This window comes from Nicotiana attenuata, unplaced genomic scaffold (assembly GCF_001879085.1).
Source record: "Nicotiana attenuata strain UT unplaced genomic scaffold, NIATTr2, whole genome shotgun sequence".
NCBI lineage: Eukaryota > Viridiplantae > Streptophyta > Magnoliopsida > Solanales > Solanaceae > Nicotiana > Nicotiana attenuata.
Genome location: NW_017671006.1, coordinates 315,286 through 324,396, shown reverse-complemented (window position 1 = coordinate 324,396; position 9,111 = coordinate 315,286).

Below are 9,111 nucleotides of genomic sequence, written 5' to 3'. Positions count from 1 at the left end.
ATGACCCACAAACTCAACGTGGATCTGCGTCATCACTGATCAAGCATAAGAAGAAGGAAATTGAAGTCATTCTGAAATAAGATAATCGAACATGATGTTTCCAAACTGCTAAAGATTGGGTCGGTCCGCGAGGTCAAGTATCTAGACTAGTTAGCTAACATAGTGGTGGTACCAAAGAAGAATAGGAAGCGGAGAATATTCATCGACTTTCACTAACTTAAACAAAATATGCCCCAAGGATTCTTTTCCATTACAGCATATCGATCAACTCATAGATGCAAACATGTATGCTTTATTAAGTATTTTAGATGGATTTTTCAGGTACAATCACATGGATCTGGATCAAGAGAAAATATCATTCATCACAGATCGGAGAACATATTGCTATAATGTGCATTCGGATTTAAGAATGTTGGAGTCACATCTAAAAGTTCGTGAACAAGATGTTCAAAGATTACATCGGAAAAATAATGGAAGTATACATTGGTGAAGTTAGTCCAATTAGAAGATCACCCGAGTCACTTGAGGAAAACATTTTCTATAGTTAGACAATATAGTATGAAGTTAAACCCATAGAAGCGTGCATTCAGATTAGCCTCTAGTAAGTCCTTGGGTTTCCTTGTCACCGACAAAGGAATCAAGCTCAACCCGAATTAAATAAAAGCCATCGAAGGTATACTTGACATGTTCAAGAGCAAAAAAGATGTTCAAAACCTAACCGGTCGTATTGCATGTCACGACCCAAAATATCATCAAGCCGTGATGGCACCTAATCCAATATGCTAGGTAAGCCAGCTAACACATAATACAACTCTAACGAGAAATCTTCAACAAATAATAAATAAGATTGCAAAAAATAATACAACTATCCAAAGGACTGGTAGTACAAGTCATGAGCGTCTAAGAATAAGAATACAACTCTAGTTTGACGAAAAATACATCATCTAATTGAAATTTTCATAAACAGAACTATAATTCCTAAACTATGATAAACAAGTGGTAGTTTGTAACTGAAACACTGGTATATCTTCAATGCTAGCCTTCATTGTCCACAGCAGCTCAACTCCAAGATCTGCACGCAAGGTGCAGAAGTGTAGTATGAGTACAACCGACCGTATGTACTCAGTAAGTATCTTGACTAACCGCAGTGAAGTGGTGACAAAGTTAAAAGTTAAAAGATACTCACTTTATATAATCTGTTTAGCTCAATAACATGTATAATACAGAGAAGTATCCGACGAAGCAGCCACAGAATAACGAATATAAATATTAAAGGTACAGAATTAAGGTAAACGTAATAAACAAGCTTTTCTAATTAAACATATCAAAGTAAATACAACTTGCACTAACTCCGCTTATAAAAGAGAAATGCACCAAGTAGTATTTACTCAAATACTTCTACATGAAGGTAAAGAGTCTATACAAGTCAATGATCTAGTTTCATATCAATTTCCAAATGGCATGTTTATGATAACCTTTACATGAGTCCAAAATATCAATATATGATGATAATTCTCCCTTTACATACACTCTCCAAGTGTTCAACAACTCACTAACAAGTTCAATATTTACGTAAATGCATCAACTAGCATATATAGAAGATATGCATGAATATGCACAAAAGTTTCACTTGAATGCTCAAAGCTTCCACCTTTAAGCTCAATTACTCATCATATCGGATCCCACATCACAATCAACCAATAACTCGTTGGTTTCTCACAACCTGCCTGTAGGCCATCAAGAGAGAAACATGAGAGGGTGACCCTAGGGGGATTGATCCATATTCACACGCAGCACGACCAAAGCCTCATGCTATAATAACATCACATCACAGTCACCACACGGCAAAGACCTCATGCCCAATCGATAATAATATCACAGTCATCACATGACAAAGACGTTGTGCCAAATCAATAACAATATCACAATATCTGCACGGTAGAAACCTCGTGCCTTAACCTCAAACCATATCTGAGAATCATATGAAGGAATGTATGCATCTGAATAAGAGAGAAACATATATAATGCACATGGAAAGGGAAATAATCATGCATGGATGTATGCATGTGTACAAGGGATGATCCCTAGGCAGGGTATATGCTTATATTTACGTATGACCACGAACCTAACATGTAATACGTCATCCAAATAATCATCATGCCCAAATAAACATCAAAAGTCAAATCATAGCCTTTAACATGGGTAAGGAAACTCAAGTAGTCATACATTAATTTAAGGTGTAATACAATAATAACAAGTACATATGTATGTTCATAATATATGTGTGATTAAGTCTAAATCAAGTATATCAACGATCTCAAGAATAGTTCACCATGCTCAAAATAAAGTATCATTAACTTAATCACTATCTCTAGTATGGTTTGTTGTGCTCACATAATTATTTAATTAAGTAAAGCATAGAACACGTAGAACACACAACCAAACATAAATAATCTAGGATCTATCCCGAGCATGTAGTCATGGCACATGCACATACGCTGGTCACCTCATATATACTCGCTCACGCATGTAGATAATATTATAATTTGTTAGAAAACATTCCCTCAGCTAAAGTTAGGCAAGATACTTACCTCATTCGGCTAGTGTTCAATCTCATATCACGTCAAAACATCTTTCTAGCCCTCCAATCATACAAATTCAAGCCAAACATCATCGGAGGAAGCCATACAACTCTATAGGAAGCGACCCTAATCCATAAAGCTTCAATCTTTAAAGAATCTCCAAAAGTCTAACCGGGCCCGCGTGCCCAAAATACGAAACCAATACCAAATTCTGATGATCCATAACCCGTGAGTCCAAATATTTAATTACTTTCCAAATTCGGATCTAAATCGACCCTTAAATCCCAAAATATACCCTCTTAAGTTGTACATCCCCCAAATTTTATCTCAAAATTCCATATTGTAGGTGTTGAAATCCATGCGCAATCAGGATATATAACTAAATCCAAGTGAAAATTGCTTTATTCAAAATATAGGTAAAATCCATCTCCAGTATCACCTCTTCCCAAGCTCCAAAACTCAAAATAGTGAAAATAAGCTCAAAATCCCGAAATTGGAAAACTTAAATCACTGACAAAAATTACCCTTCGCATTGTGGACAAACCCACACGTTCGCAATGCACAAATAAACACTGCCTCCTTAACGTCCTACGTGAACGTGGACGAGACTATGCGTACGCGAAGGCCAGCTGGTCTCTCCACTCCGCGAACGCGAGGGTCCAAACTCGAATGCGATAGCTAGCTCCCCAACACGTTGCGAACACGAGTACTCCCACACGAACGTGATGCTTGCCGCTGCCATAACTGGAGTCCTTCTTCGCAATTGCATAAGTACCCCACAATGGCGCAATTAAAAACTTCGCCTTCCACCCCCTTCTTGGCGAACGCGAGTATACCCTCACGAATGTGATGCACATCTGACACCATTCAAAAAATAGCAATGCAAACTCAACCGAAATGGTGCGAAACAACCACAAATCACACCCGAGCCCGTTGGGACCCCATCAAGTCATTCCAATAAGTCCAAATATGTTAGTCAAAATTATCTAAAGTCCTGAAAGACCACATATAAAATCCAAACCAAGAATCGAAGATCAAATAATTATATTAACTTCCAAAATTTTCAACTTCGCCAAACCTAGGGGTGTCAATGGATATTTAAAAACCAACTAAACCGACCATACCATACCGTAAGTTTTTATATAAATCTATGACTATACCAATAATTAGGGTAGGATTTTATTTTATGAAAATAAACCGAAAACATTCCCAACCATACGGAAAAAACTTACATGCAAAAATTATATTTATTTATTAAGTTTATAAATAATAATATGTTCAAGTTTTCCTTGGGCCTTGGAATTGTGTAAATGCTTACAAGCCAACAAGTAATTAAACTTAAAATCCTAATTCCCAAATCTACTATGATTCTCCTATTAAAAGTAAATTATTTCCAACATATTCACTAGCGAGGCACAAGGTATTCTAGCGCTTAGTAGAAAACTATGGTGTATTGAATATATTTCCTTTCATATGGTTTAGATTTATCTTTTTGAATATTTCATCTTTTGTAGACTTTACTATTGAGTTCCACCTTGGTTAATATCTTACCACGCGTGTGATTTATGTTTTTGTCTTTGTTTAGTTTGTTTTATACTACTGTAGAATAGTTGATGGATATATACTCTGGCCATCTTTTATGTTTCCTTAATTCATCACCCTTTAAATAGTAAAAATGTCTAGAGAGTTTTGCCATGTCATATAAAAGGATGTATGTTATTGCATTCTTGTTCTACTAGTGACTTTTACATGACATTTAAAAAAATATCGAAAATTAACGAGCCGTACCGATACCGAAGAGAAACCAATATGATTGGGATGATTTCGAAAAGTTTAATTTTGGTTATACATAATAGAATAATCAAAAAGCTGGCATGGTATTAATTTTATAAAATAACCGTCTGAACCGAACAAATGACACCCCAAGCCAAATACATCTAAATCGCACTTAGACATTCTGGATCTCAACAAAATTTTGCACACAAGTCCAATCACTTAAGAAAACTAGCCAAGATCTTAAAACAACAATCGAAATTCGATAACATCAAAGTCAACTTCCGGTCAAACCTATGAACTCACAGATTCTTTAATTTGTCATCTTTCGACAAATAGAGCCAAAACCTTGTAGGAACGTCCAAATTCAAATCCGAACATACGCCCAAGTTAAAAATTACCATATGAACATATTGGAACCATCAAATCACCGATTCGAGGTTGTTTACTCAAAAGCCAAATCTTGGTCAACTCTTTCAACTTAAGGCTTCCATAACAAGAATTTCTGTTCCAAACCTCCTCTGAACCTCTCATAAATCAAAACCAATTGTACTCTCAAGTCATAATACCTCGTACGAAGCTACTCAAGGTCTCCAATCATAGATCGAACTACTAGATCTCAAAATGACCAATTGGGTTTTACATTCTCCCTCACTTCAACATACGTTCGTCCTCGAAAGTTCCAAGAGTCATTCCAAAACCATCAAATGACTGTATAAACTCATCATGAACGTAACCATGGGTGATCTCATGAAACATCAATCTATATAAACCTACTAAGATATAACCACACGATGTACCGCATAACACATATATTCATCATATTATCTTCCGATCATAATAGTTGCTCATTACCAAACCCAGTACCAGTAATATACCTCATACACATAAAACCTCGGTCCAAACCTTCACAACACTGCTACTGATGATAGAAATGTGTAGAACTCATAACCACCCATCAAATCAGCAAGTCATGGAGTTCTCTCATCCGACAAGAACCATTGCCAAATTCTTAGCTGACAAATGACATTCTTATTTCAAACATACCTTATCCAAATTGAATTTTACTCATTCTTAGTCCAACAACCTCGTCTCCCTCAGTGCAAGCTGCTCGACCAGCTGGCAATACCAAATGTCACATAGAACCACAAACCACACAAATCATGCACCAAACAAGCAACAACTCGAATGTGACCAACAATGAAAGAGAATCAAATAAGAGAACTATCCAACAAGTTTAATTGATACAACCACAAAGGCAAAATGATATGAATCCATCCCACAAGGAAGAAACAAAACACATGGAATAAGAACAAGGAATCATATCCCAACATAATATCACTGCGGCATAGAACCCGATCCAACATCATACCATTGCGGCATGCAACCAGATCCGACATAACATCGTTGTGGCACACAACCTGATCCAAATACATAAATCCACATGGAAACACCCATTAAGACAAAATTCTCATACCAAACACACGTGTATCAACCGCAAGCATGTGAAGTGCATAAATATAACCATGGGGAGACAGAGAGCATAATCTCATACGATAATATAGGCATCACTAAGGTGAAATAAGAAAATTAACATTTCAAAAGCTATCTTGCTTATATATCACCACAAAACCTAAACAGGACCATAACATGCATGTGAACAATCAAGTAGTCTTACAACCTCTCGTAGCATGGGAGAGTATCACATGAAGTAGATCGGGGCATTAATAAGATCTACCTACTTCTAAAGATAGATTGATAGGGCTAGGGAGTCCCGGCTGCTGAGGTGGCGTAGTGACATGTGAGATCAATAACAACACAAGCTCTCAACCCCGATGACTAACCCATCGCAAATGTTGTGCTGAGTAAGCAAGTTCAATCTTCTGTAGAATATGCATTCTCATTAGGCCTACAAATATGCCCCTAAACTGATTCAAACCATTCCAAAATAAGTAAATAGCCTTCTAAATGTCCGCAGTGACCTATCTATAACACATACAATCAATTGTCTAACCTTTAACACACTTTCATAGTCCGTAGCCAAAGGGATAGTCTGCCTCTAAGAGAATCCAATTCTAAACCTCGAGATTATAAGAATCTCCATACTTCATCTTTAACTCTTTCACTTAAATGACGGCCACGTCATGTATATACAATCAGTACCTGAGAAATACTTCGACAAATATTCTGCATGGAGTAGCAACATGAACCTTAGCGGTTACCAACCACGCAATTTTTGTAGTACTTGTCAAGCATCCTTAAATGAAAGCACAATGCATCTTATACAATACACTCCTTGTATTGGTGGAAAATAAACTCACCACATGGACTAATATTATGATAACAAGTGGCATGAGAGTCGAACTAATAAAGAAGAATGATGTGCAGAGAAGGTATGAGTAATTCCCACGGGATCGTCTACAAGGATACCGTGTTTGTTAGTTGAAAAAGAGAAAATAGGTAGGGGTTGCTAATTAAGGACATTAGAAGCCATATAGATGGAAAGATTATTAATAGCCATGAATATGGAGAAACAAATCAGCATAATCCCTAATTATGCACAATTGATTGTTATCACTTCAACTGTTACAAATCACCCATGTAATGGGCAATCAATGTAACAAAATATTAGTACCGACAATGAATTAAATAGGGCATGCAGTTACTAATTGTAACCTTATATAAATCCCCTTTCAATATCTTGTATCCCCAAGGGAAAAACTGAAAAACAACTACCAATTGTCAATATTCTTCTTATTCTCTACCATTAGAAGATGTTGTTCTTTCCTATTGGAAGAAATCGACAATCATCAATAAAATTTATCTTTCCTTATTCTCTCAGTCTTATTTTCCATTATTGTTATCCTATTTATTAGGAAAAGTGAAGTAAAATTGGTTATTGTAAACCCGAATTATTATTTTATTTGCTTTGACCGTAAAAACTATTTTTTGGTTGAACAAATTGGTTCCATTACAGGGAATATAATAATCTTTTTCACTTTCTATTTACATAGTTTGTCTTTAGCTACAAATTTTGTCTGGAACTAATCAGATTACTCAACAGGGGGATGGAATAGGGCATCTCCTCTATGCAACTCACCCCCACATTCTCCATAGCATTCACGAGAAAAAATTTCAGTCAAATTTTCTAATCATAACATTGGGCACCAAAATGAAGGACAATCAAGTTTACATGATGACTTGAAATAATTTATTGCACAGCAGATTAGTAAGCATTGCATGCTTTTACAGGTGTATTTCCAAGTGTTGTTCAGACTTCACCACCAATTAATACAACTGTGGAAAATCCCAATTTAGGGCTTGAAAACTCTGGAAGCGTAGAAATTCCAAATAGTTTGGAGCTAGAGGTTCAAGTACGCCAAATAATTCTAATTTACAAAATCTAAGTCTAATCTTGCAAGAACAACTCAAGGAACAAAATGAGTGGATAGAGCAGATACCGCGAGTGCCATACCGGGAGTGCCACACGTAATCAAAGAAGTGGATATAGATAAGTACTCACAATAGCCAAGGAAACCAAGTGCAACACCATTACCGATACCAAAAAAGTTTAAGATTTCCAATATTACTAAGTATGATGGGACTTCTGACCTACGAGATCATGTGACTGCGTTTACCACATGAGTCAAAGGCAACGACTTGACCAAGAAGGAAATTGAATCAGTGCTGGTGAAATTTTTTTGTGAAACCCTTACAAAGGGTGCACTAACATGATATTCTCTTTTACCTGAAAATTTAATTGACTCTTTTTCTAAGCTTCCAGATTCATTTATTAAAGCACATTCGGGATGTGACGACCCGATCTGTCATTTCGAGCTCTAGCGCGTCATTCAACAGTTTGAGGCCTTGGGTAGATTCACTTCATGTATTATAACTTGTACGTGTGGTCGGAATTGAATTTTGGAAAGTTCAAAGTTGTTTCGGAAGGAAAATTCTCAATTCGGAAGCTTTAAGTTGGAAGAGTTGACCAAGGTTTGACTTTTGAGTAAACGACCTCGGAATCGGGATTTGAAGGTTCCAATAGGCTCGTATGATGATTTCTAACTTGAGAGTATGTTCGGGTTGAGTATCGAGTGGTCCGGGAGTATGTCGACGCCTATTATGGAGGGTTGGTATTTTTTTGAAAGTTTAAGAATTTCTTAAGTTTGATTTGAAGTGAGTTTATTTTGTTATCGATGTCCGTTTGGGGTTTCAAGCCTTGGAATAGGTTTGTATTATGATTTATGACTTGTGCATAAAGTTTTGCGTCATTCCGGAATGTTTAAGTATGAATTGGATGCATTCGTCAAAGTTTGTACTGTGGTATCAGAGCCAGCCCATCATTTCGGAGGGAGGAACAGTTTATTAAATATGTATGAGTCATTTCCATCATCCTCTTCTCTTGAAAAAATGAATATGTCCCCTACTCTATATAAAACCTTGTCCAAAAAATATGATTACCTCTATGAAGTAGATATCCTACCCGATGAACAAAAAGTATCCTCCACTGAACTACCCCTCATAAACCTTACTCAGCCTTTGCCAAATAATCATTTGCACCCTGGACCCAAGTTCGTTCCTCAGTCCAACACAGACCAAACGGAGTCAAAAAATATGTTGATGCCTCAAAACTTGACCAGCATCCTATTCTTGCCACTCGAGAGGAACAATTTATCAACCTTCAAATCCCAGATGATTTTCCCTGACAATGGAGAGATCATGGTTTTACCCATATCAATTTTGGTGCTATCCGAAT